Source organism: Dromaius novaehollandiae, chromosome 28 (assembly GCF_036370855.1).
Source record: "Dromaius novaehollandiae isolate bDroNov1 chromosome 28, bDroNov1.hap1, whole genome shotgun sequence".
Lineage (NCBI taxonomy): Eukaryota > Metazoa > Chordata > Aves > Casuariiformes > Dromaiidae > Dromaius > Dromaius novaehollandiae.
Window position 1 is genome coordinate 5,666,411 of NC_088125.1, and position 25,573 is coordinate 5,691,983.

Genomic DNA, 25,573 nt, shown 5'->3' on the forward strand with positions numbered 1-25,573 from the left:
CCCGTACAGGCTTGTATGGGCTTGTGCGGGCCTCTACGGGCTCGCATGGGCTCGCGGCAGGCTCCTACGGGCTCCTGTGGGCGCGTACGGGCGCCTACGGTTTCGCAGCAGACTCCTACGGGCTCGTGCGGGCCTCTACGGGCTCGCGCGGGCTCGCGGTGGGCTCGTACGGGCCCGTACGGGCTTGTATGGGCTCGTGCGGGCCTCTACGGGCTCGCATGGGCTCGCGGCGGGCTCGTACGGGCTCGTGCAGGCCCGTACGGGCTCGTACGGGTGCGTACGGGCCTCTACGGGCTCGCACCTGCTCACGGCGGGCTCCTACGTGCCCGTACGGGCTCCTACGGGCCTCTATGGGCTCCTACGGGCTCGTGCGGGCCCGTACGGGCCTCTACGGGCTCGCACGGGCTCGCGGCGGGTTCCCATGGGCTCGTACGGGCCTCTATAGGTTCGCACGGGGTCACGGCGGGCTCCTACGGGCTCGTGCAGGCGCGTACGGGCTTGTACAGGCTTGTGTGGGCTTCTACGGGCTTGCATGGGCTTGCGGTGAGCTCCTACGGGCTTCTGCAGGCGCGTACGGGCGCGTACGGGCTCGTGTGGGCCTCTACGGGTTCGCACGGTCTCGCGGCGGGCTCCTACGGGGTCGTGCGGGCCCGTACAGTCTTGTACGGGCTCGTTCGGGCCTCTACGGGCTCGCATGGGCTCGCGGCAGGCTCCTACGGGCTTGTACGGGCTCGTGCGGGCTTGTACGGGCTCGTGCGGGCTCGTGGCGGGTTCGTGCGGTCCTCTACGGGCTCGCATGGGCTCGTGGCAGGCTCCTACAGGCTCGTGCGGGTCCATACGGGCTTGTGCGGGCCTTTACGGGTTCGCACGGGCTCGCGGTGGGCTCCTACGGGCTCGCACGGGCCCGTACGGGTTTGTATGGGCTCGTGCGGGCCTCTACGGGCTCGCACGGGTTTGCCGCAGGCTCCTACAGGCTCGTGCAGGCCCGTACGGGCTCGTACAGGCTCGTGGCGGGCTCCTACGGGCTTGTGCGGGCACGGACGGGCTCGCCGCAGGCTCCTGCGGGCCTCTACAGGCTCGCATGGGCTAGCGGCGGGCTCCTACGGGATCGAGCGGGCCCGTACGGGCACGTGCTGCCCTCTACGGGCTCGTCCGGGCTTGTGGCGGGCTCCTACGGGCTCGTGCGGGCCCGTACGGGCTTGTACGGGCTCTTTCGGGCCACTACGTGCTCGCACGGGCTCGCAGCGGGCTCGTACGGGCGCGTACGGGTGCGTACGGGCCTCTACGGGCTTGCACGGGATCACGGCGAGCTCCTACGGGCTTGTGCGGGTGAGTACAGGCTCGTGCGGGCTCGTACGGGCCTCTACGGGCTCGCACGGGCTCGCGGCGGGCTCGTACAGGCTCGTACGGGCTCGTACGGGCTCGTGTGGGCCTCTACGGGCTCGCAGGGGCTCACAGCGGGCTCCTACGGGCTCGTGCAGGCCCGTACGGGCTCGTGCGGGCCTCTACAGGCTCGTACGGGCTCGCGGTGGGCACCTACGGGCTCCTGTGGGCGCGTGCGGGCGCGTACGGGCTCTTACAGGCCTCTATGGGCTCGCACGGGCTCGTGGCAGGCTCCTATGGGCTCGTGCGGGCACGTACGGGCTTGTACGGGCTCTTACAGGCCTCTACGGGCTCGCACGGGCTCGCAGCAGGCTCCTACGGGCTCGTGCAGTCCCGTATGGGCTCGCACGGGCTCGCGCGTGCCTCTACGGGCTCGCATGGGCTCACGGCGGGCTCGTTCGGAATCGTGCGGGCCCGTACGGGCTTGTATGGGCTCGTGCGGGCCTCTACAGGCTCGCACGGGCTTGTGGCGGGATCGTACGGGCTCGTGCGGGCCTCTACAGGCTCGCACGGGCTTGTGGCGGGATCGTACGGGCTCGTGCGGGCTCGTACGGGCTCGTGCGGGCCTCTACAGGCTCGCGCGGGCTCGCGGCGGGTTCCTATGGGCTTCTGCGGGTTCGTACAGGCTCGTACAGGTTCGTACGGGCCTCTACGGGCTCACACAGGCTCGTGGCGGGCTCCTACGGGCTCGTGCCGGGCTCCTACGGGCTCGTGCAGTCCCGTACAGGTTCGTGCGGTCCTCTACGGGCTCGCATGGGCTCGCGGCAGGCTCCTACGGGCTCCTGTGGGCGCGTACGGGCGCGTACGGGCGCGTACGGCTTCGCGGCAGTCTCCTACGGGCTCGTGCGGGCCTCTACGGGCTCGCATGGGCTAGCGGCGGGCTCCTACGGGCTTGTGTGGGCACGTCCGGGCTCGTCCGGGCTCGTCCGGGCCTCTGCGGGATCGCACGGGCTCGCGGCGGGCTCCTACGGGATCGAGCGGGCCCGTACGGGCTCGTGCTGCCCTCTACGGGCTCGTCCGGGCTTGTGGCGGGCTCCTAGGGGCTCATGTGGTCCGTACGGGCTTGTATGGGCTCGTGCGGGCCTCTACGGGCTCGCATGGGATCGCGGTAGGCACCTACGGGCTCGTGCAGGCGTGTATGGGGTCATGCGGGCCTCTACGGGATCGCACGGGATCATGGCGGGCTCCAACAGGCTCGTGTGGGCCTCTACGGGCTCGCACGGGCTCGCGGCAGGCTCCTATGAGCTCGTGCGGGCACGTTCGGGCTTGTACGGGCTCGTGCGGGCCTCTATGGGCTCGCACGGGCTTGCGGCGGGCTCCTATGGGCTCGTGCGGGCGCGTACGGGCCTCTACGGGCTTGAGCGGGCTCGCGGCAGGCTCCAACGGGCTCGTGCGGGCCCGTGCGGGCTCGCGGCAGCCTGTGCGGGCCTCTACGGGCTCGCGCGGGCTTGTGGCGGGCTTGTGTGGGCTCGTGCGGGCCCGTACAGGCTTGTATGGGCTTGTGCGGGCCTCTACGGGCTCGCATGGGCTCGCGGCAGGCTCCTACGGGCTCCTGTGGGCGCGTACGGGCGCCTACGGTTTCGCAGCAGACTCCTACGGGCTCGTGCGGGCCTCTACGGGCTCGCGCGGGCTCGCGGTGGGCTCGTACGGGCTCGTGCAGGCCCGTACGGGCTCGTACGGGTGCGTACGGGCCTCTACGGGCTCGCACCTGCTCACGGCGGGCTCCTACGTGCCCGTACGGGCTCCTACGGGCCTCTATGGGCTCCTACGGGCTCGTGCGGGCCCGTACGGGCCTCTACGGGCTCGCACGGGCTCGCGGCGGGTTCCCATGGGCTCGTACGGGCCTCTATAGGTTCGCACGGGGTCACGGCGGGCTCCTACGGGCTCGTGCAGGCGCGTACGGGCTTGTACAGGCTTGTGTGGGCTTCTACGGGCTTGCATGGGCTTGCGGTGAGCTCCTACGGGCTTCTGCAGGCGCGTACGGGCGCGTACGGGCTCGTGTGGGCCTCTACGGGTTCGCACGGTCTCGCGGCGGGCTCCTACGGGGTCGTGCGGGCCCGTACAGTCTTGTACGGGCTCGTTCGGGCCTCTACGGGCTCGCATGGGCTCGCGGCAGGCTCCTACGGGCTTGTACGGGCTCGTGCGGGCTTGTACGGGCTCGTGCGGGCTCGTGGCGGGTTCGTGCGATCCTCTACGGGCTCGCATGGGCTCGTGGCAGGCTCCTACAGGCTCGTGCGGGTCCATACGGGCTCGTGCGGGCCTTTACGGGTTCGCACGGGCTCGCGGTGGGCTCCTACGGGCTCGCACGGGCCCGTACGGGTTTGTATGGGCTCGTACGGGCCTCTACGGGCTCGCACGGGTTTGCCGCAGGCTCCTACAGGCTCGTGCAGGCCCGTACGGGCTCGTACAGGCTCGTATGGGCTTTTACGGGACTCTACGGGTTCCTACGGGCTCGCCGCTGGCTCCTACGGGCTCGTTCGGGCCCGTACGGGCTCGTACGGGATCGTGTGGGGCTCTACAGGCTTCCGCGGGCTCACGGTGGCTTGCCGCGGGCTCCTACGGGCTCGTGCAGGCGCGTACGGGCTCGTGCAGGCCTCTACGGGCTCCTACGGGCTTGTGCGGCTCTCTACGGGCTCGCACGGGCTCGCGGCGGGCTCCTACGGGCTCGTGTGTGCCCGTACGGGCTCCTACGGACTCGTGCGGGTCTCTACAGGCTTGCATGGACTCGCTGCGGGCTCCTACAGGCTCGTGCAGGCCCGTACAGGATCCTACGGGCTTGTACGGGCCTGTACGGGCGCGTGCGGGCCTCTACAGGCTCGCGCGGGCTCGCGGTGTGCTCCTACGGGCTAGTGCGTTCCTGTATGGCATCCTACAGGCTCGTGCGGGCGCGTACGGGCTTGTACGGGCTCGTACGGGCCTCTACGCACTCTGACGGGCTCGCAGCAGGCTCCTACGGGCTCGTACGGGCTCCTGCGGCTCTCTACGGACTCGCACGGGCACGCCGCGGGCTCGCGGTGGGCACATGCGGGCGCATTCGGGCTCGTACGGTCCTCTATGGGCTCACACGGGCTCGCGGCGGGCTCCTACGGGCTCGTGCGGGCTCGTGCAGGCGCGTACGGGGTCGTGCAGGCCTCTACGGGCTCGTGCGGGCCTCTACGGGCTTGCACGGGCTTGCGGTGGGCTCGTACGGGCTCGTGCAGGCCTGTACGGGCTCGTGCGGGTTCGTATGGGCCTCTACGGGCTCGTTCGGGTGCGTACGGGCCTCTACGGGCACGCACGGGCTCGCGGCGGGCTCCTAAGGGCCTCTGTGGGTGCGTACAGACTCGTATGGGCTCGTACGGGCCTCTACGGGCTCGCACGGGCTCGTGGTGGTTTCCTACGGGCTCGTGTGGGCGCGTACGGGTGCATACGGGCTCGCGCGGCTCTCTACGGGCTTGTGCAGGCTCGTGGCAGGCTCCAACGGGCTCGTGCGGGCTCGTGCGGGCTCGTGCGGGCTCGTGCGGGCTCGTACGGGTCCGTGCGGTCCTCTACGGGCTCGCACGGGCTCGCGGCAGGCTCCTACGGGCTCGTGCGGGCCCGTACGGGCTCGTGCGGGCCTCTACAGGCTCGCACGGGCTCGCGGTGGGTTCCTATGGGCTTCTGCGGGTTCGTACAGGCTCGTACAGGTTCGTACGGGCCTCTACGGGCTCACACGGGCTCGTGGCGGGCTCCTACGGGCTCGTGCCGGGCTCCTACGGGCTCGTGCAGTCCCGTACAGGTTCGTGCGGTCCTCTACGGGCTCGCATGGGCTCGCGGCAGGCTCCTACGGGCTCCTGTGGGCGCGTACGGGCGCGTACGGGCGCGTACGGCTTCGTGGCAGTCTCTTACGGGCTCGTGCGGGCCTCTACGGGCTCGCATGGGCTAGCGGCGGGCTCCTACGGGCTTGTGTGGGCACGTCCGGGCTCGTCCGGGCTCGTCCGGGCCTCTGCGGGATCGCACGGGCTCGCGGCGGGCTCCTACGGGATCGAGCGGGCCCGTATGGGCTCGTGCTGCCCTCTACGGGCTCGTCCGGGCTTGTGGCGGGCTCCTAGGGGCTCATGTGGTCCGTACGGGCTTGTATGGGCTCGTGCGGGCCTCTACGGGCTCGCATGGGATCGCGGTAGGCACCTACGGGCTCGTGCAGGCGTGTATGGGGTCATGCGGGCCTCTACGGGATCGCACGGGATCATGGCGGGCTCCAACAGGCTCGTGTGGGCCTCTACGGGCTCGCACGGGCTCGCGGCAGGCTCCTATGGGCTCGTGCGGGCACGTTCGGGCTTGTACGGGCTCGTGCGGGCCTCTATGGGCTCGCACGGGCTTGCGGCGGGCTCCTATGGGCTCGTGCGGGCGCGTACGGGCCTCTACGGGCTTGAGCGGGCTCGCGGCAGGCTCCAACGGGCTCGTGCGGGCCCGTGCGGGCTCGCGGCAGCCTGTGCGGGCCTCTACGGGCTCGCGCGGGCTTGTGGCGGGCTTGTGTGGGCTCGTGCGGGCCCGTACAGGCTTGTATGGGCTTGTGCGGGCCTCTACGGGCTCGCATGGGCTCGCGGCAGGCTCCTACGGGCTCCTGTGGGCGCGTACGGGCGCCTACGGTTTCGCAGCAGACTCCTACGGGCTCGTGCGGGCCTCTACGGGCTCGCGCGGGCTCGCGGTGGGCTCGTACGGGCCCGTACGGGCTTGTATGGGCTCGTGCGGGCCTCTACGGGCTCGCACGGGCTCGCGGCGGGCTCGTACGGGCTCGTGCAGGCCCGTACGGGCTCGTACGGGTGCGTACGGGCCTCTACGGGCTCGCACCTGCTCACGGCGGGCTCCTACGTGCCCGTACGGGCTCCTACGGGCCTCTATGGGCTCCTACGGGCTCGTGCGGGCCCGTACGGGCCTCTACGGGCTCGCACGGGCTCGCGGCGGGTTCCCATGGGCTCGTACGGGCCTCTATAGGTTCGCACGGGGTCACGGCGGGCTCCTACGGGCTCGTGCAGGCGCGTACGGGCTTGTACAGGCTTGTGTGGGCTTCTACGGGCTTGCATGGGCTTGCGGTGAGCTCCTACGGGCTTCTGCAGGCGCGTACGGGCGCGTACGGGCTCGTGTGGGCCTCTACGGGTTCGCACGGTCTCGCGGCGGGCTCCTACGGGGTCGTGCGGGCCCGTACAGTCTTGTACGGGCTCGTTCGGGCCTCTACGGGCTCGCATGGGCTCGCGGCAGGCTCCTACGGGCTTGTACGGGCTCGTGCGGGCTTGTACGGGCTCGTGCGGGCTCGTGGCGGGTTCGTGCGATCCTCTACGGGCTCGCATGGGCTCGTGGCAGGCTCCTACAGGCTCGTGCGGGTCCATACGGGCTCGTGCGGGCCTTTACGGGTTCGCACGGGCTCGCGGTGGGCTCCTACGGGCTCGCACGGGCCCGTACGGGTTTGTATGGGCTCGTACGGGCCTCTACGGGCTCGCACGGGTTTGCCGCAGGCTCCTACAGGCTCGTGCAGGCCCGTACGGGCTCGTACAGGCTCGTATGGGCTTTTACGGGACTCTACGGGTTCCTACGGGCTCGCCGCTGGCTCCTACGGGCTCGTTCGGGCCCGTACGGGCTCGTACGGGATCGTGTGGGGCTCTACAGGCTTCCGCGGGCTCACGGTGGCTCGCCGCGGGCTCCTACGGGCTCGTGCAGGCGCGTACGGGCTCGTGCAGGCCTCTACGGGCTCCTACGGGCTTGTGCGGCTCTCTACGGGCTCGCACGGGCTCGCGGCGGGCTCCTACGGGCTCGTGTGTGCCCGTACGGGCTCCTACGGACTCGTGCGGGTCTCTACAGGCTTGCATGGACTCGCTGCGGGCTCCTACAGGCTCGTGCAGGCCCGTACAGGATCCTACAGGCTTGTACGGGCCTGTACGGGCGCGTGCGGGCCTCTACAGGCTCGCGCGGGCTCGCGGTGTGCTCCTACGGGCTAGTGCGTTCCTGTATGGCATCCTACAGGCTCGTGCGGGCGCGTACGGGCTTGTACGGGCTCGTACGGGCCTCTACGCACTCTGACGGGCTCGCAGCAGGCTCCTACGGGCTCGTACGGGCTCCTGCGGCTCTCTACGGACTCGCACGGGCACGCCGCGGGCTCGCGGTGGGCACATGCGGGCGCATTCGGGCTCGTACGGTCCTCTATGGGCTCACACGGGCTCGCGGCGGGCTCCTACGGGCTCGTGCGGGCTCGTGCAGGCGCGTACGGGGTCGTGCAGGCCTCTACGGGCTCGTGCGGGCCTCTACGGGCTTGCACGGGCTTGCGGTGGGCTCGTACGGGCTCGTGCAGGCCTGTACGGGCTCGTGCGGGTTCGTATGGGCCTCTACGGGCTCGTTCGGGTGCGTACGGGCCTCTACGGGCACGCACGGGCTCGCGGCGGGCTCCTAAGGGCCTCTGTGGGTGCGTACAGACTCGTATGGGCTCGTACGGGCCTCTACGGGCTCGCACGGGCTCGTGGTGGTTTCCTACGGGCTCGTGTGGGCGCGTACGGGTGCATACGGGCTCGCGCGGCTCTCTACGGGCTTGTGCAGGCTCGTGGCAGGCTCCAACGGGCTCGTGCGGGCTCGTGCGGGCTCGTACGGGCTCGTGCGGGCTCGTACGGGTCCGTGCGGTCCTCTACGGGCTCGCACGGGCTCGCGGCAGGCTCCTACGGGCTCGTGCGGGCCCGTACGGGCTCGTGCGGGCCTCTACAGGCTCGCGCGGGCTCGCGGCGGGTTCCTATGGGCTTCTGCGGGTTCGTACAGGCTCGTACAGGTTCGTACGGGCCTCTACGGGCTCACACGGGCTCGTGGCGGGCTCCTACGGGCTCGTGCCGGGCTCCTACGGGCTCGTGCAGTCCCGTACAGGTTCGTGCGGTCCTCTACGGGCTCGCATGGGCTCGCGGCAGGCTCCTACGGGCTCCTGTGGGCGCGTACGGGCGCGTACGGGCGCGTACGGCTTCGTGGCAGTCTCTTACGGGCTCGTGCGGGCCTCTACGGGCTCGCATGGGCTAGCGGCGGGCTCCTACGGGCTTGTGTGGGCACGTCCGGGCTCGTCCGGGCTCGTCCGGGCCTCTGCGGGATCGCACGGGCTCGCGGCGGGCTCCTACGGGATCGAGCGGGCCCGTACGGGCTCGTGCTGCCCTCTACGGGCTCGTCCGGGCTTGTGGCGGGCTCCTAGGGGCTCATGTGGTCCGTACGGGCTTGTATGGGCTCGTGCGGGCCTCTACGGGCTCGCGCGGGCTCGCGGTGGGCTCGTACGGGCCCGTACGGGCTTGTATGGGCTCGTGCGGGCCTCTACGGGCTCGCACGGGCTCGCGGCGGGCTCGTACGGGCTCGTGCAGGCCCGTACGGGCTCGTACGGGTGCGTACGGGCCTCTACGGGCTCGCACCTGCTCACGGCGGGCTCCTACGTGCCCGTACGGGCTCCTACGGGCCTCTATGGGCTCCTACGGGCTCGTGCGGGCCCGTACGGGCCTCTACGGGCTCGCACGGGCTCGCGGCGGGTTCCCATGGGCTCGTACGGGCCTCTATAGGTTCGCACGGGGTCACGGCGGGCTCCTACGGGCTCGTGCAGGCGCGTACGGGCTTGTACAGGCTTGTGTGGGCTTCTACGGGCTTGCATGGGCTTGCGGTGAGCTCCTACGGGCTTCTGCAGGCGCGTACGGGCGCGTACGGGCTCGTGTGGGCCTCTACGGGTTCGCACGGTCTCGCGGCGGGCTCCTACGGGGTCGTGCGGGCCCGTACAGTCTTGTACGGGCTCGTTCGGGCCTCTACGGGCTCGCATGGGCTCGCGGCAGGCTCCTACGGGCTTGTACGGGCTCGTGCGGGCTTGTACGGGCTCGTGCGGGCTCGTGGCGGGTTCGTGCGGTCCTCTACGGGCTCGCATGGGCTCGTGGCAGGCTCCTACAGGCTCGTGCGGGTCCATACGGGCTCGTGCGGGCCTTTACGGGTTCGCACGGGCTCGCGGTGGGCTCCTACGGGCTCGCACGGGCCCGTACGGGTTTGTATGGGCTCGTGCGGGCCTCTACGGGCTCGCACGGGTTTGCCGCAGGCTCCTACAGGCTCGTGCAGGCCCGTACGGGCTCGTACAGGCTCGTGGCGGGCTCCTACGGGCTTGTGCGGGCACGGACGGGCTCGCCGCAGGCTCCTGCGGGCCTCTACAGGCTCGCATGGGCTAGCGGCGGGCTCCTACGGGATCGAGCGGGCCCGTACAGGCACGTGCTGCCCTCTACGGGCTCGTCCGGGCTTGTGGCGGGCTCCTACGGGCTCGTGCGGGCCCGTACGGGCTTGTACGGGCTCTTTCGGGCCACTACGTGCTCGCACGGGCTCGCAGCGGGCTCGTACGGGCGCGTACGGGTGCGTACGGGCCTCTACGGGCTTGCACGGGATCACGGCGAGCTCCTACGGGCTTGTGCGGGTGAGTACAGGCTCGTGCGGGCTCGTACGGGCCTCTACGGGCTCGCACGGGCTCGCGGCGGGCTCGTACAGGCTCGTACGGGCTCGTACGGGCTCGTGTGGGCCTCTACGGGCTCGCAGGGGCTCACAGCGGGCTCCTACGGGCTCGTGCAGGCCCGTACGGGCTCGTGCGGGCCTCTACAGGCTCGTACGGGCTCGCGGTGGGCACCTACGGGCTCCTGTGGGCGCGTGCGGGCGCGTACGGGCTCTTACAGGCCTCTATGGGCTCGCACGGGCTCGTGGCAGGCTCCTATGGGCTCGTGCGGGCACGTACGGGCTTGTACGGGCTCTTACAGGCCTCTACGGGCTCGCACGGGCTCACGGCAGGCTCCTATGGGCTCGTGCAGTCCCGTATGGGCTCGCACGGGCTCGCGCGTGCCTCTACGGGCTCGCATGGGCTCACGGCGGGCTCGTTCGGAATCGTGCGGGCCCGTACGGGCTTGTATGGGCTCGTGCGGGCCTCTACAGGCTCGCACGGGCTTGTGGCGGGATCGTACGGGCTCGTGCGGGCTCGTACGGGCTCGTGCGGGCTCGTACGGGTCCATGCGGTCCTCTACGGGCTCGCACGGGCTCGCGGCAGGCTCCTACGGGCTCGTGCGGGCCCGTACGGGCTCGTGCGGGCCTCTACAGGCTCGCGCGGGCTCGCGGCGGGTTCCTATGGGCTTCTGCGGGTTCGTACAGGCTCGTACAGGTTCGTACGGGCCTCTACGGGCTCACACGGGCTCGTGGCGGGCTCCTACGGGCTCGTGCCGGGCTCCTACGGGCTCGTGCAGTCCCGTACAGGTTCGTGCGGTCCTCTACGGGCTCGCATGGGCTCGCGGCAGGCTCCTACGGGCTCCTGTGGGCGCGTACGGGCGCGTACGGGCGCGTACGGCTTCGCGGCAGTCTCCTACGGGCTCGTGCGGGCCTCTACGGGCTCGCATGGGCTAGCGGCGGGCTCCTACGGGCTTGTGTGGGCACGTCCGGGCTCGTCCGGGCTCGTCCGGGCCTCTGCGGGATCGCACGGGCTCGCGGCGGGCTCCTACGGGATCGAGCGGGCCCGTACGGGCTCGTGCTGCCCTCTACGGGCTCGTCCGGGCTTGTGGCGGGCTCCTAGGGGCTCATGTGGTCCGTACGGGCTTGTATGGGCTCGTGCGGGCCTCTACGGGCTCGCATGGGATTGCGGTAGGCACCTACGGGCTCGTGCAGGCGTGTATGGGGTCATGCGGGCCTCTACGGGATCGCACGGGATCATGGCGGGCTCCAACAGGCTCGTGTGGGCCTCTACGGGCTCGCACGGGCTCGCGGCAGGCTCCTATGAGCTCGTGCGGGCACGTTCGGGCTTGTACGGGCTCGTGCGGGCCTCTATGGGCTCGCACGGGCTTGCGGCGGGCTCCTATGGGCTCGTGCGGGCGCGTACGGGCCTCTACGGGCTTGAGCGGGCTCGCGGCAGGCTCCAACGGGCTCGTGCGGGCCCGTGCGGGCTCGCGGCAGCCTGTGCGGGCCTCTACGGGCTCGCGCGGGCTTGTGGCGGGCTTGTGTGGGCTCGTGCGGGCCCGTACAGGCTTGTATGGGCTTGTGCGGGCCTCTACGGGCTCGCATGGGCTCGCGGCAGGCTCCTACGGGCTCCTGTGGGCGCGTACGGGCGCCTACGGTTTCGCAGCAGACTCCTACGGGCTCGTGCGGGCCTCTACGGGCTCGCGCGGGCTCGCGGTGGGCTCGTACGGGCCCGTACGGGCTTGTATGGGCTCGTGCGGGCCTCTACGGGCTCGCACGGGCTCGCGGCGGGCTCGTACGGGCTCGTGCAGGCCCGTACGGGCTCGTACGGGTGCGTACGGGCCTCTACGGGCTCGCACCTGCTCACGGCGGGCTCCTACGTGCCCGTACGGGCTCCTACGGGCCTCTATGGGCTCCTACGGGCTCGTGCGGGCCTGTACGGGCCTCTACGGGCTCGCACGGGCTCGCGGCGGGTTCCCATGGGCTCGTACGGGCCTCTATAGGTTCGCACGGGGTCACGGCGGGCTCCTACGGGCTCGTGCAGGCGCGTACGGGCTTGTACAGGCTTGTGTGGGCTTCTACGGGCTTGCATGGGCTTGCGGTGAGCTCCTACGGGCTTCTGCAGGCGCGTACGGGCGCGTACGGGCTCGTTCGGGCCTCTACGGGCTCGCATGGGCTCGCGGCAGGCTCCTACGGGCTTGTACGGGCTCGTGCGGGCTTGTACGGGCTCGTGCGGGCTCGTGGCGGGTTCGTGCGGTCCTCTACGGGCTCGCATGGGCTCGTGGCAGGCTCCTACAGGCTCGTGCGGGTCCATACGGGCTCGTGCGGGCCTTTACGGGTTCGCACGGGCTCGCGGTGGGCTCCTACGGGCTCGCACGGGCCCGTACGGGTTTGTATGGGCTCGTGCGGGCCTCTACGGGCTCGCACGGGTTTGCCGCAGGCTCCTACAGGCTCGTGCAGGCCCGTACGGGCTCGTACAGGCTCGTGGCGGGCTCCTACGGGCTTGTGCGGGCACGGACGGGCTCGCCGCAGGCTCCTGCGGGCCTCTACAGGCTCGCATGGGCTAGCGGCGGGCTCCTACGGGATCGAGCGGGCCCGTACGGGCACGTGCTGCCCTCTACGGGCTCGTCCGGGCTTGTGGCGGGCTCCTACGGGCTCGTGCGGGCCCGTACGGGCTTGTACGGGCTCTTTCGGGCCACTACGTGCTCGCACGGGCTCGCAGCGGGCTCGTACGGGCGCGTACGGGTGCGTACGGGCCTCTACGGGCTTGCACGGGATCACGGCGAGCTCCTACGGGCTTGTGCGGGTGAGTACAGGCTCGTGCGGGCTCGTACGGGCCTCTACGGGCTCGCACGGGCTCGCGGCGGGCTCGTACAGGCTCGTACGGGCTCGTACGGGCTCGTGTGGGCCTCTACGGGCTCGCAGGGGCTCACAGCGGGCTCCTACGGGCTCGTGCAGGCCCGTACGGGCTCGTGCGGGCCTCTACAGGCTCGTACGGGCTCGCGGTGGGCACCTACGGGCTCCTGTGGGCGCGTGCGGGCGCGTACGGGCTCTTACAGGCCTCTATGGGCTCGCACGGGCTCGTGGCAGGCTCCTATGGGCTCGTGCGGGCACGTACGGGCTTGTACGGGCTCTTACAGGCCTCTACGGGCTCGCACGGGCTCGCAGCAGGCTCCTACGGGCTCGTGCAGTCCCGTATGGGCTCGCACGGGCTCGCGCGTGCCTCTACGGGCTCGCATGGGCTCACGGCGGGCTCGTTCGGAATCGTGCGGGCCCGTACGGGCTTGTATGGGCTCGTGCGGGCCTCTACAGGCTCGCACGGGCTTGTGGCGGGATCGTACGGGCTCGTGCGGGCCTCTACAGGCTCGCACGGGCTTGTGGCGGGATCGTACGGGCTCGTGCGGGCTCGTACGGGCTCGTGCGGGCCTCTACAGGCTCGCGCGGGCTCGCGGCGGGTTCCTATGGGCTTCTGCGGGTTCGTACAGGCTCGTACAGGTTCGTACGGGCCTCTACGGGCTCACACAGGCTCGTGGCGGGCTCCTACGGGCTCGTGCCGGGCTCCTACGGGCTCGTGCAGTCCCGTACAGGTTCGTGCGGTCCTCTACGGGCTCGCATGGGCTCGCGGCAGGCTCCTACGGGCTCCTGTGGGCGCGTACGGGCGCGTACGGGCGCGTACGGCTTCGCGGCAGTCTCCTACGGGCTCGTGCGGGCCTCTACGGGCTCGCATGGGCTAGCGGCGGGCTCCTACGGGCTTGTGTGGGCACGTCCGGGCTCGTCCGGGCTCGTCCGGGCCTCTGCGGGATCGCACGGGCTCGCGGCGGGCTCCTACGGGATCGAGCGGGCCCGTACGGGCTCGTGCTGCCCTCTACGGGCTCGTCCGGGCTTGTGGCGGGCTCCTAGGGGCTCATGTGGTCCGTACGGGCTTGTATGGGCTCGTGCGGGCCTCTACGGGCTCGCATGGGATCGCGGTAGGCACCTACGGGCTCGTGCAGGCGTGTATGGGGTCATGCGGGCCTCTACGGGATCGCACGGGATCATGGCGGGCTCCAACAGGCTCGTGTGGGCCTCTACGGGCTCGCACGGGCTCGCGGCAGGCTCCTATGAGCTCGTGCGGGCACGTTCGGGCTTGTACGGGCTCGTGCGGGCCTCTATGGGCTCGCACGGGCTTGCGGCGGGCTCCTATGGGCTCGTGCGGGCGCGTACGGGCCTCTACGGGCTTGAGCGGGCTCGCGGCAGGCTCCAACGGGCTCGTGCGGGCCCGTGCGGGCTCGCGGCAGCCTGTGCGGGCCTCTACGGGCTCGCGCGGGCTTGTGGCGGGCTTGTGTGGGCTCGTGCGGGCCCGTACAGGCTTGTATGGGCTTGTGCGGGCCTCTACGGGCTCGCATGGGCTCGCGGCAGGCTCCTACGGGCTCCTGTGGGCGCGTACGGGCGCCTACGGTTTCGCAGCAGACTCCTACGGGCTCGTGCGGGCCTCTACGGGCTCGCGCGGGCTCGCGGTGGGCTCGTACGGGCTCGTGCAGGCCCGTACGGGCTCGTACGGGTGCGTACGGGCCTCTACGGGCTCGCACCTGCTCACGGCGGGCTCCTACGTGCCCGTACGGGCTCCTACGGGCCTCTATGGGCTCCTACGGGCTCGTGCGGGCCCGTACGGGCCTCTACGGGCTCGCACGGGCTCGCGGCGGGTTCCCATGGGCTCGTACGGGCCTCTATAGGTTCGCACGGGGTCACGGCGGGCTCCTACGGGCTCGTGCAGGCGCGTACGGGCTTGTACAGGCTTGTGTGGGCTTCTACGGGCTTGCATGGGCTTGCGGTGAGCTCCTACGGGCTTCTGCAGGCGCGTACGGGCGCGTACGGGCTCGTGTGGGCCTCTACGGGTTCGCACGGTCTCGCGGCGGGCTCCTACGGGGTCGTGCGGGCCCGTACAGTCTTGTACGGGCTCGTTCGGGCCTCTACGGGCTCGCATGGGCTCGCGGCAGGCTCCTACGGGCTTGTACGGGCTCGTGCGGGCTTGTACGGGCTCGTGCGGGCTCGTGGCGGGTTCGTGCGATCCTCTACGGGCTCGCATGGGCTCGTGGCAGGCTCCTACAGGCTCGTGCGGGTCCATACGGGCTCGTGCGGGCCTTTACGGGTTCGCACGGGCTCGCGGTGGGCTCCTACGGGCTCGCACGGGCCCGTACGGGTTTGTATGGGCTCGTACGGGCCTCTACGGGCTCGCACGGGTTTGCCGCAGGCTCCTACAGGCTCGTGCAGGCCCGTACGGGCTCGTACAGGCTCGTATGGGCTTTTACGGGACTCTACGGGTTCCTACGGGCTCGCCGCTGGCTCCTACGGGCTCGTTCGGGCCCGTACGGGCTCGTACGGGATCGTGTGGGGCTCTACAGGCTTCCGCGGGCTCACGGTGGCTTGCCGCGGGCTCCTACGGGCTCGTGCAGGCGCGTACGGGCTCGTGCAGGCCTCTACGGGCTCCTACGGGCTTGTGCGGCTCTCTACGGGCTCGCACGGGCTCGCGGCGGGCTCCTACGGGCTCGTGTGTGCCCGTACGGGCTCCTACGGACTCGTGCGGGTCTCTACAGGCTTGCATGGACTCGCTGCGGGCTCCTACAGGCTCGTGCAGGCCCGTACAGGATCCTACGGGCTTGTACGGGCCTGTACGGGCGCGTGCGGGCCTCTACAGGCTCGCGCGGGCTCGCGGTGTGCTCCTACGGGCTAGTGCGTTCCTGTATGGCATCCTACAGGCTCGTGCGGGCGCGTACGGGCTTGTACGGGCTCGTACGGGCCTCTACGCACTCTGACGGGCTCGCAGCAGGCTCCTACGGGCTCGTACGGGCTCCTGCGGCTCTCTACGGACTCGCACGGGCACGCCGCGGGCTCGCGGTGGGCACATGCGGGCGCATTCGGGCTCGTACGGTCCTCTATGGGCTCACACGGGCTCGCGGCGGGCTCCTACGGGCTCGTGCGGGCTCGTGCAGGCGCGTACGGGGTCGTGCAGGCCTCTACGGGCTCGTGCGGGCCTCTACGGGCTTGCACGGGCTTGCGGTGGGCTCGTACGGGCTCGTGCAGGCCTGTACGGGCTCGTGCGGGTTCGTATGGGCCTCTACGGGCTCGTTCGGGTGCGTACGGGCCTCTACGGGCACGCACGGGCTCGCGGCGGGCTCCTAAGGGCCTCTGTGGGTGCGTACAGACTCGTATGGGCTCGTACGGGCCTCTACGGGCTCGCACGGGCTCGTGGTGGTTTCCTACGGGCTCGTGTGGGCGCGTACGGGTGCATACGGGCTCGCGCGGCTCTCTACGGGCTTGTGCAGGCTCGTGGCAGGCTCCAACGGGCTCGTGCGGGCTCGTGCGGGCTCGTGCGGGCTCGTGCGGGCTCGTACGGGTCCGTGCGGTCCTCTACGGGCTCGCACGGGCTCGCGGCAGGCTCCTACGGGCTCGTGCGGGCCCGTACGGGCTCGTGCGGGCCTCTACAGGCTCGCACGGGCTCGCGGTGGGTTCCTATGGGCTTCTGCGGGTTCGTACAGGCTCGTACAGGTTCGTACGGGCCTCTACGGGCTCACACGGGCTCGTGGCGGGCTCCTACGGGCTCGTGCCGGGCTCCTACGGGCTCGTGCAGTCCCGTACAGGTTCGTGCGGTCCTCTACGGGCTCGCATGGGCTCGCGGCAGGCTCCTACGGGCTCCTGTGGGCGCGTACGGGCGCGTACGGGCGCGTACGGCTTCGTGGCAGTCTCTTACGGGCTCGTGCGGGCCTCTACGGGCTCGCATGGGCTAGCGGCGGGCTCCTACGGGCTTGTGTGGGCACGTCCGGGCTCGTCCGGGCTCGTCCGGGCCTCTGCGGGATCGCACGGGCTCGCGGCGGGCTCCTACGGGATCGAGCGGGCCCGTATGGGCTCGTGCTGCCCTCTACGGGCTCGTCCGGGCTTGTGGCGGGCTCCTAGGGGCTCATGTGGTCCGTACGGGCTTGTATGGGCTCGTGCGGGCCTCTACGGGCTCGCATGGGATCGCGGTAGGCACCTACGGGCTCGTGCAGGCGTGTATGGGGTCATGCGGGCCTCTACGGGATCGCACGGGATCATGGCGGGCTCCAACAGGCTCGTGTGGGCCTCTACGGGCTCGCACGGGCTCGCGGCAGGCTCCTATGGGCTCGTGCGGGCACGTTCGGGCTTGTACGGGCTCGTGCGGGCCTCTATGGGCTCGCACGGGCTTGCGGCGGGCTCCTATGGGCTCGTGCGGGCGCGTACGGGCCTCTACGGGCTTGAGCGGGCTCGCGGCAGGCTCCAACGGGCTCGTGCGGGCCCGTGCGGGCTCGCGGCAGCCTGTGCGGGCCTCTACGGGCTCGCGCGGGCTTGTGGCGGGCTTGTGTGGGCTCGTGCGGGCCCGTACAGGCTTGTATGGGCTTGTGCGGGCCTCTACGGGCTCGCATGGGCTCGCGGCAGGCTCCTACGGGCTCCTGTGGGCGCGTACGGGCGCCTACGGTTTCGCAGCAGACTCCTACGGGCTCGTGCGGGCCTCTACGGGCTCGCGCGGGCTCGCGGTGGGCTCGTACGGGCCCGTACGGGCTTGTATGGGCTCGTGCGGGCCTCTACGGGCTCGCACGGGCTCGCGGCGGGCTCGTACGGGCTCGTGCAGGCCCGTACGGGCTCGTACGGGTGCGTACGGGCCTCTACGGGCTCGCACCTGCTCACGGCGGGCTCCTACGTGCCCGTACGGGCTCCTACGGGCCTCTATGGGCTCCTACGGGCTCGTGCGGGCCCGTACGGGCCTCTACGGGCTCGCACGGGCTCGCGGCGGGTTCCCATGGGCTCGTACGGGCCTCTATAGGTTCGCACGGGGTCACGGCGGGCTCCTACGGGCTCGTGCAGGCGCGTACGGGCTTGTACAGGCTTGTGTGGGCTTCTACGGGCTTGCATGGGCTTGCGGTGAGCTCCTACGGGCTTCTGCAGGCGCGTACGGGCGCGTACGGGCTCGTGTGGGCCTCTACGGGTTCGCACGGTCTCGCGGCGGGCTCCTACGGGGTCGTGCGGGCCCGTACAGTCTTGTACGGGCTCGTTCGGGCCTCTACGGGCTCGCATGGGCTCGCGGCAGGCTCCTACGGGCTTGTACGGGCTCGTGCGGGCTTGTACGGGCTCGTGCGGGCTCGTGGCGGGTTCGTGCGATCCTCTACGGGCTCGCATGGGCTCGTGGCAGGCTCCTACAGGCTCGTGCGGGTCCATACGGGCTCGTGCGGGCCTTTACGGGTTCGCACGGGCTCGCGGTGGGCTCCTACGGGCTCGCACGGGCCCGTACGGGTTTGTATGGGCTCGTACGGGCCTCTACGGGCTCGCACGGGTTTGCCGCAGGCTCCTACAGGCTCGTGCAGGCCCGTACGGGCTCGTACAGGCTCGTATGGGCTTTTACGGGACTCTACGGGTTCCTACGGGCTCGCCGCTGGCTCCTACGGGCTCGTTCGGGCCCGTACGGGCTCGTACGGGATCGTGTGGGGCTCTACAGGCTTCCGCGGGCTCACGGTGGCTCGCCGCGGGCTCCTACGGGCTCGTGCAGGCGCGTACGGGCTCGTGCAGGCCTCTACGGGCTCCTACGGGCTTGTGCGGCTCTCTACGGGCTCGCACGGGCTCGCGGCGGGCTCCTACGGGCTCGTGTGTGCCCGTACGGGCTCCTACGGACTCGTGCGGGTCTCTACAGGCTTGCATGGACTCGCTGCGGGCTCCTACAGGCTCGTGCAGGCCCGTACAGGATCCTACAGGCTTGTACGGGCCTGTACGGGCGCGTGCGGGCCTCTACAGGCTCGCGCGGGCTCGCGGTGTGCTCCTACGGGCTAGTGCGTTCCTGTATGGCATCCTACAGGCTCGTGCGGGCGCGTACGGGCTTGTACGGGCTCGTACGGGCCTCTACGCACTCTGACGGGCTCGCAGCAGGCTCCTACGGGCTCGTACGGGCTCCTGCGGCTCTCTACGGACTCGCACGGGCACGCCGCGGGCTCGCGGTGGGCACATGCGGGCGCATTCGGGCTCGTACGGTCCTCTATGGGCTCACACGGGCTCGCGGCGGGCTCCTACGGGCTCGTGCGGGCTCGTGCAGGCGCGTACGGGGTCGTGCAGGCCTCTACGGGCTCGTGCGGGCCTCTACGGGCTTGCACGGGCTTGCGGTGGGCTCGTACGGGCTCGTGCAGGCCTGTACGGGCTCGTGCGGGTTCGTATGGGCCTCTACGGGCTCGTTCGGGTGCGTACGGGCCTCTACGGGCACGCACGGGCTCGCGGCGGGCTCCTAAGGGCCTCTGTGGGTGCGTACAGACTCGTATGGGCTCGTACGGGCCTCTACGGGCTCGCACGGGCTCGTGGTGGTTTCCTACGGGCTCGTGTGGGCGCGTACGGGTGCATATGGGCTCGCGCGGCTCTCTACGGGCTTGTGCAGGCTCGTGGCAGGCTCCAACGGGCTCGTGCGGGCTCGTGCGGGCTCGTACGGGCTCGTGCGGGCTCGTACGGGTCCGTGCGGTCCTCTACGGGCTCGCACGGGCTCGCGGCAGGCTCCTACGGGCTCGTGCGGGCCCGTACGGGCTCGTGCGGGCCTCTACAGGCTCGCGCGGGCTCGCGGCGGGTTCCTATGGGCTTCTGCGGGTTCGTACAGGCTCGTACAGGTTCGTACGGGCCTCTACGGGCTCACACGGGCTCGTGGCGGGCTCCTACGGGCTCGTGCCGGGCTCCTACGGGCTCGTGCAGTCCCGTACAGGTTCGTGCGGTCCTCTACGGGCTCGCATGGGCTCGCGGCAGGCTCCTACGGGCTCCTGTGGGCGCGTACGGGCGCGTACGGGCGCGTACGGCTTCGTGGCAGTCTCTTACGGGCTCGTGCGGGCCTCTACGGGCTCGCATGGGCTAGCGGCGGGCTCCTACGGGCTTGTGTGGGCACGTCCGGGCTCGTCCGGGCTCGTCCGGGCCTCTGCGGGATCGCACGGGCTCGCGGCGGGCTCCTACGGGATCGAGCGGGCCCGTACGGGCTCGTGCTGCCCTCTACGGGCTCGTCCGGGCTTGTGGCGGGCTCCTAGGGGCTCATGTGGTCCGTACGGGCTTGTATGGGCTCGTGCGGGCCTCTACGGGCTCGCGCGGGCTCGCGGTGGGCTCGTACGGGCCCGTACGGGCTTGTATGGGCTCGTGCGGGCCTCTACGGGCTCGCACGGGCTCGCGGCGGGCTCGTACGGGCTCGTGCAGGCCCGTACGGGCTCGTACGGGTGCGTACGGGCCTCTACGGGCTCGCACCTGCTCACGGCGGGCTCCTACGTGCCCGTACGGGCTCCTACGGGCCTCTATGGGCTCCTACGGGCTCGTGCGGGCCCGTACGGGCCTCTACGGGCTCGCACGGGCTCGCGGCGGGTTCCCATGGGCTCGTACGGGCCTCTATAGGTTCGCACGGGGTCACGGCGGGCTCCTACGGGCTCGTGCAGGCGCGTACGGGCTTGTACAGGCTTGTGTGGGCTTCTACGGGCTTGCATGGGCTTGCGGTGAGCTCCTACGGGCTTCTGCAGGCGCGTACGGGCGCGTACGGGCTCGTGTGGGCCTCTACGGGTTCGCACGGTCTCGCGGCGGGCTCCTACGGGGTCGTGCGGGCCCGTACAGTCTTGTACGGGCTCGTTCGGGCCTCTACGGGCTCGCATGGGCTCGCGGCAGGCTCCTACGGGCTTGTACGGGCTCGTGCGGGCTTGTACGGGCTCGTGCGGGCTCGTGGCGGGTTCGTGCGGTCCTCTACGGGCTCGCATGGGCTCGTGGCAGGCTCCTACAGGCTCGTGCGGGTCCATACGGGCTCGTGCGGGCCTTTACGGGTTCGCACGGGCTCGCGGTGGGCTCCTACGGGCTCGCACGGGCCCGTACGGGTTTGTATGGGCTCGTGCGGGCCTCTACGGGCTCGCACGGGTTTGCCGCAGGCTCCTACAGGCTCGTGCAGGCCCGTACGGGCTCGTACAGGCTCGTGGCGGGCTCCTACGGGCTTGTGCGGGCACGGACGGGCTCGCCGCAGGCTCCTGCGGGCCTCTACAGGCTCGCATGGGCTAGCGGCGGGCTCCTACGGGATCGAGCGGGCCCGTACAGGCACGTGCTGCCCTCTACGGGCTCGTCCGGGCTTGTGGCGGGCTCCTACGGGCTCGTGCGGGCCCGTACGGGCTTGTACGGGCTCTTTCGGGCCACTACGTGCTCGCACGGGCTCGCAGCGGGCTCGTACGGGCGCGTACGGGTGCGTACGGGCCTCTACGGGCTTGCACGGGATCACGGCGAGCTCCTACGGGCTTGTGCGGGTGAGTACAGGCTCGTGCGGGCTCGTACGGGCCTCTACGGGCTCGCACGGGCTCGCGGCGGGCTCGTACAGGCTCGTACGGGCTCGTACGGGCTCGTGTGGGCCTCTACGGGCTCGCAGGGGCTCACAGCGGGCTCCTACGGGCTCGTGCAGGCCCGTACGGGCTCGTGCGGGCCTCTACAGGCTCGTACGGGCTCGCGGTGGGCACCTACGGGCTCCTGTGGGCGCGTGCGGGCGCGTACGGGCTCTTACAGGCCTCTATGGGCTCGCACGGGCTCGTGGCAGGCTCCTATGGGCTCGTGCGGGCACGTACGGGCTTGTACGGGCTCTTACAGGCCTCTACGGGCTCGCACGGGCTCACGGCAGGCTCCTATGGGCTCGTGCAGTCCCGTATGGGCTCGCACGGGCTCGCGCGTGCCTCTACGGGCTCGCATGGGCTCACGGCGGGCTCGTTCGGAATCGTGCGGGCCCGTACGGGCTTGTATGGGCTCGTGCGGGCCTCTACAGGCTCGCACGGGCTTGTGGCGGGATCGTACGGGCTCGTGCGGGCTCGTACGGGCTCGTGCGGGCTCGTACGGGTCCATGCGGTCCTCTACGGGCTCGCACGGGCTCGCGGCAGGCTCCTACGGGCTCGTGCGGGCCCGTACGGGCTCGTGCGGGCCTCTACAGGCTCGCGCGGGCTCGCGGCGGGTTCCTATGGGCTTCTGCGGGTTCGTACAGGCTCGTACAGGTTCGTACGGGCCTCTACGGGCTCACACGGGCTCGTGGCGGGCTCCTACGGGCTCGTGCCGGGCTCCTACGGGCTCGTGCAGTCCCGTACAGGTTCGTGCGGTCCTCTACGGGCTCGCATGGGCTCGCGGCAGGCTCCTACGGGCTCCTGTGGGCGCGTACGGGCGCGTACGGGCGCGTACGGCTTCGCGGCAGTCTCCTACGGGCTCGTGCGGGCCTCTACGGGCTCGCATGGGCTAGCGGCGGGCTCCTACGGGCTTGTGTGGGCACGTCCGGGCTCGTCCGGGCTCGTCCGGGCCTCTGCGGGATCGCACGGGCTCGCGGCGGGCTCCTACGGGATCGAGCGGGCCCGTACGGGCTCGTGCTGCCCTCTACGGGCTCGTCCGGGCTTGTGGCGGGCTCCTAGGGGCTCATGTGGTCCGTACGGGCTTGTATGGGCTCGTGCGGGCCTCTACGGGCTCGCATGGGATTGCGGTAGGCACCTACGGGCTCGTGCAGGCGTGTATGGGGTCATGCGGGCCTCTACGGGATCGCACGGGATCATGGCGGGCTCCAACAGGCTCGTGTGGGCCTCTACGGGCTCGCACGGGCTCGCGGCAGGCTCCTATGAGCTCGTGCGGGCACGTTCGGGCTTGTACGGGCTCGTGCGGGCCTCTATGGGCTCGCACGGGCTTGCGGCGGGCTCCTATGGGCTCGTGCGGGCGCGTACGGGCCTCTACGGGCTTGAGCGGGCTCGCGGCAGGCTCCAACGGGCTCGTGCGGGCCCGTGCGGGCTCGCGGCAGCCTGTGCGGGCCTCTACGGGCTCGCGCGGGCTTGTGGCGGGCTTGTGTGGGCTCGTGCGGGCCCGTACAGGCTTGTATGGGCTTGTGCGGGCCTCTACGGGCTCGCATGGGCTCGCGGCAGGCTCCTACGGGCTCCTGTGGGCGCGTACGGGCGCCTACGGTTTCGCAGCAGACTCCTACGGGCTCGTGCGGGCCTCTACGGGCTCGCGCGGGCTCGCGGTGGGCTCGTACGGGCCCGTACGGGCTTGTATGGGCTCGTGCGGGCCTCTACGGGCTCGCACGGGCTCGCGGCGGGCTCGTACGGGCTCGTGCAGGCCCGTACGGGCTCGTACGGGTGCGTACGGGCCTCTACGGGCTCGCACCTGCTCACGGCGGGCTCCTACGTGCCCGTACGGGCTCCTACGGGCCTCTATGGGCTCCTACGGGCTCGTGCGGGCCCGTACGGGCCTCTACGGGCTCGCACGGGCTCGCGGCGGGTTCCCATGGGCTCGTACGGGCCTCTATAGGTTCGCACGGGGTCACGGCGGGCTCCTACGGGCTCGTGCAGGCGCGTACGGGCTTGTACAGGCTTGTGTGGGCTTCTACGGGCTTGCATGGGCTTGTGGTGAGCTCCTACGGGCTTCTGCAGGCGCGTACGGGCGCGTACGGGCTCGTGTGGGCCTCTACGGGTTCGCACGGTCTCGCGGCGGGCTCCTACGGGGTCGTGCGGGCCCGTACAGTCTTGTACGGGCTCGTTCGGGCCTCTACGGGCTCGCATGGGCTCGCGGCAGGCTCCTACGGGCTTGTACGGGCTCGTGCGGGCTTGTACGGGCTCGTGCGGGCTCGTGGCGGGTTCGTGCGGTCCTCTACGGGCTCGCATGGGCTCGTGGCAGGCTCCTACAGGCTCGTGCGGGTCCATACGGGCTCGTGCGGGCCTTTACGGGTTCGCATGGGCTCGCGGTGGGCTCCTACGGGCTCGCACGGGCCCGTACGGGTTTGTATGGGCTCGTGCGGGCCTCTACGGGCTCGCACGGGTTTGCCGCAGGCTCCTACAGGCTCGTGCAGGCCCGTACGGGCTCGTACAGGCTCGTGGCGGGCTCCTACGGGCTTGTGCGGGCACGGACGGGCTCGCCGCAGGCTCCTGCGGGCCTCTACAGGCTCGCATGGGCTAGCGGCGGGCTCCTACGGGATCGAGCGGGCCCGTACGGGCACGTGCTGCCCTCTACGGGCTCGTCCGGGCTTGTGGCGGGCTCCTACGGGCTCGTGCGGGCCCGTACGGGCTTGTACGGGCTCTTTCGGGCCACTACGTGCTCGCACGGGCTCGCAGCGGGCTCGTACGGGCGCGTACGGGTGCGTACGGGCCTCTACGGGCTTGCACGGGATCACGGCGAGCTCCTACGGGCTTGTGCGGGTGAGTACAGGCTCGTGCGGGCTCGTACGGGCCTCTACGGGCTCGCACGGGCTCGCGGCGGGCTCGTACAGGCTCGTACGGGCTCGTACGGGCTCGTGTGGGCCTCTACGGGCTCGCAGGGGCTCACAGCGGGCTCCTACGGGCTCGTGCAGGCCCGTACGGGCTCGTGCGGGCCTCTACAGGCTCGTACGGGCTCGCGGTGGGCACCTACGGGCTCCTGTGGGCGCGTGCGGGCGCGTACGGGCTCTTACAGGCCTCTATGGGCTCGCACGGGCTCGTGGCAGGCTCCTATGGGCTCGTGCGGGCACGTACGGGCTTGTACGGGCTCTTACAGGCCTCTACGGGCTCGCACGGGCTCACGGCAGGCTCCTATGGGCTCGTGCAGTCCCGTATGGGCTCGCACGGGCTCGCGCGTGCCTCTACGGGCTCGCATGGGCTCACGGCGGGCTCGTTCGGAATCGTGCGGGCCCGTACGGGCTTGTATGGGCTCGTGCGGGCCTCTACAGGCTCGCACGGGCTTGTGGCGGGATCGTACGGGCTCGTGCGGGCTCGTACGGGCTCGTGCGGGCTCGTACGGGTCCATGCGGTCCTCTACGGGCTCGCACGGGCTCGCGGCAGGCTCCTACGGGCTCGTGCGGGCCCGTACGGGCTCGTGCGGGCCTCTACAGGCTCGCGCGGGCTCGCGGCGGGTTCCTATGGGCTTCTGCGGGTTCGTACAGGCTCGTACAGGTTCGTACGGGCCTCTACGGGCTCACACGGGCTCGTGGCGGGCTCCTACGGGCTCGTGCCGGGCTCCTACGGGCTCGTGCAGTCCCGTACAGGTTCGTGCGGTCCTCTACGGGCTCGCATGGGCTCGCGGCAGGCTCCTACGGGCTCCTGTGGGCGCGTACGGGCGCGTACGGGCGCGTACGGCTTCGCGGCAGTCTCCTACGGGCTCGTGCGGGCCTCTACGGGCTCGCATGGGCTAGCGGCGGGCTCCTACGGGCTTGTGTGGGCACGTCCGGGCTCGTCCGGGCTCGTCCGGGCCTCTGCGGGATCGCACGGGCTCGCGGCGGGCTCCTACGGGATCGAGCGGGCCCGTACGGGCTCGTGCTGCCCTCTACGGGCTCGTCCGGGCTTGTGGCGGGCTCCTAGGGGCTCATGTGGTCCGTACGGGCTTGTATGGGCTCGTGCGGGCCTCTACGGGCTCGCATGGGATCGCGGTAGGCACCTACGGGCTCGTGCAGGCGTGTATGGGGTCATGCGGGCCTCTACGGGATCGCACGGGATCATGGCGGGCTCCAACAGGCTCGTGTGGGCCTCTACGGGCTCGCACGGGCTCGCGGCAGGCTCCTATGAGCTCGTGCGGGCACGTTCGGGCTTGTACGGGCTCGTGCGGGCCTCTATGGGCTCGCACGGGCTTGCGGCGGGCTCCTATGGGCTCGTGCGGGCGCGTACGGGCCTCTACGGGCTTGAGCGGGCTCGCGGCAGGCTCCAACGGGCTCGTGCGGGCCCGTGCGGGCTCGCGGCAGCCTGTGCGGGCCTCTACGGGCTCGCGCGGGCTTGTGGCGGGCTTGTGTGGGCTCGTGCGGGCCCGTACAGGCTTGTATGGGCTT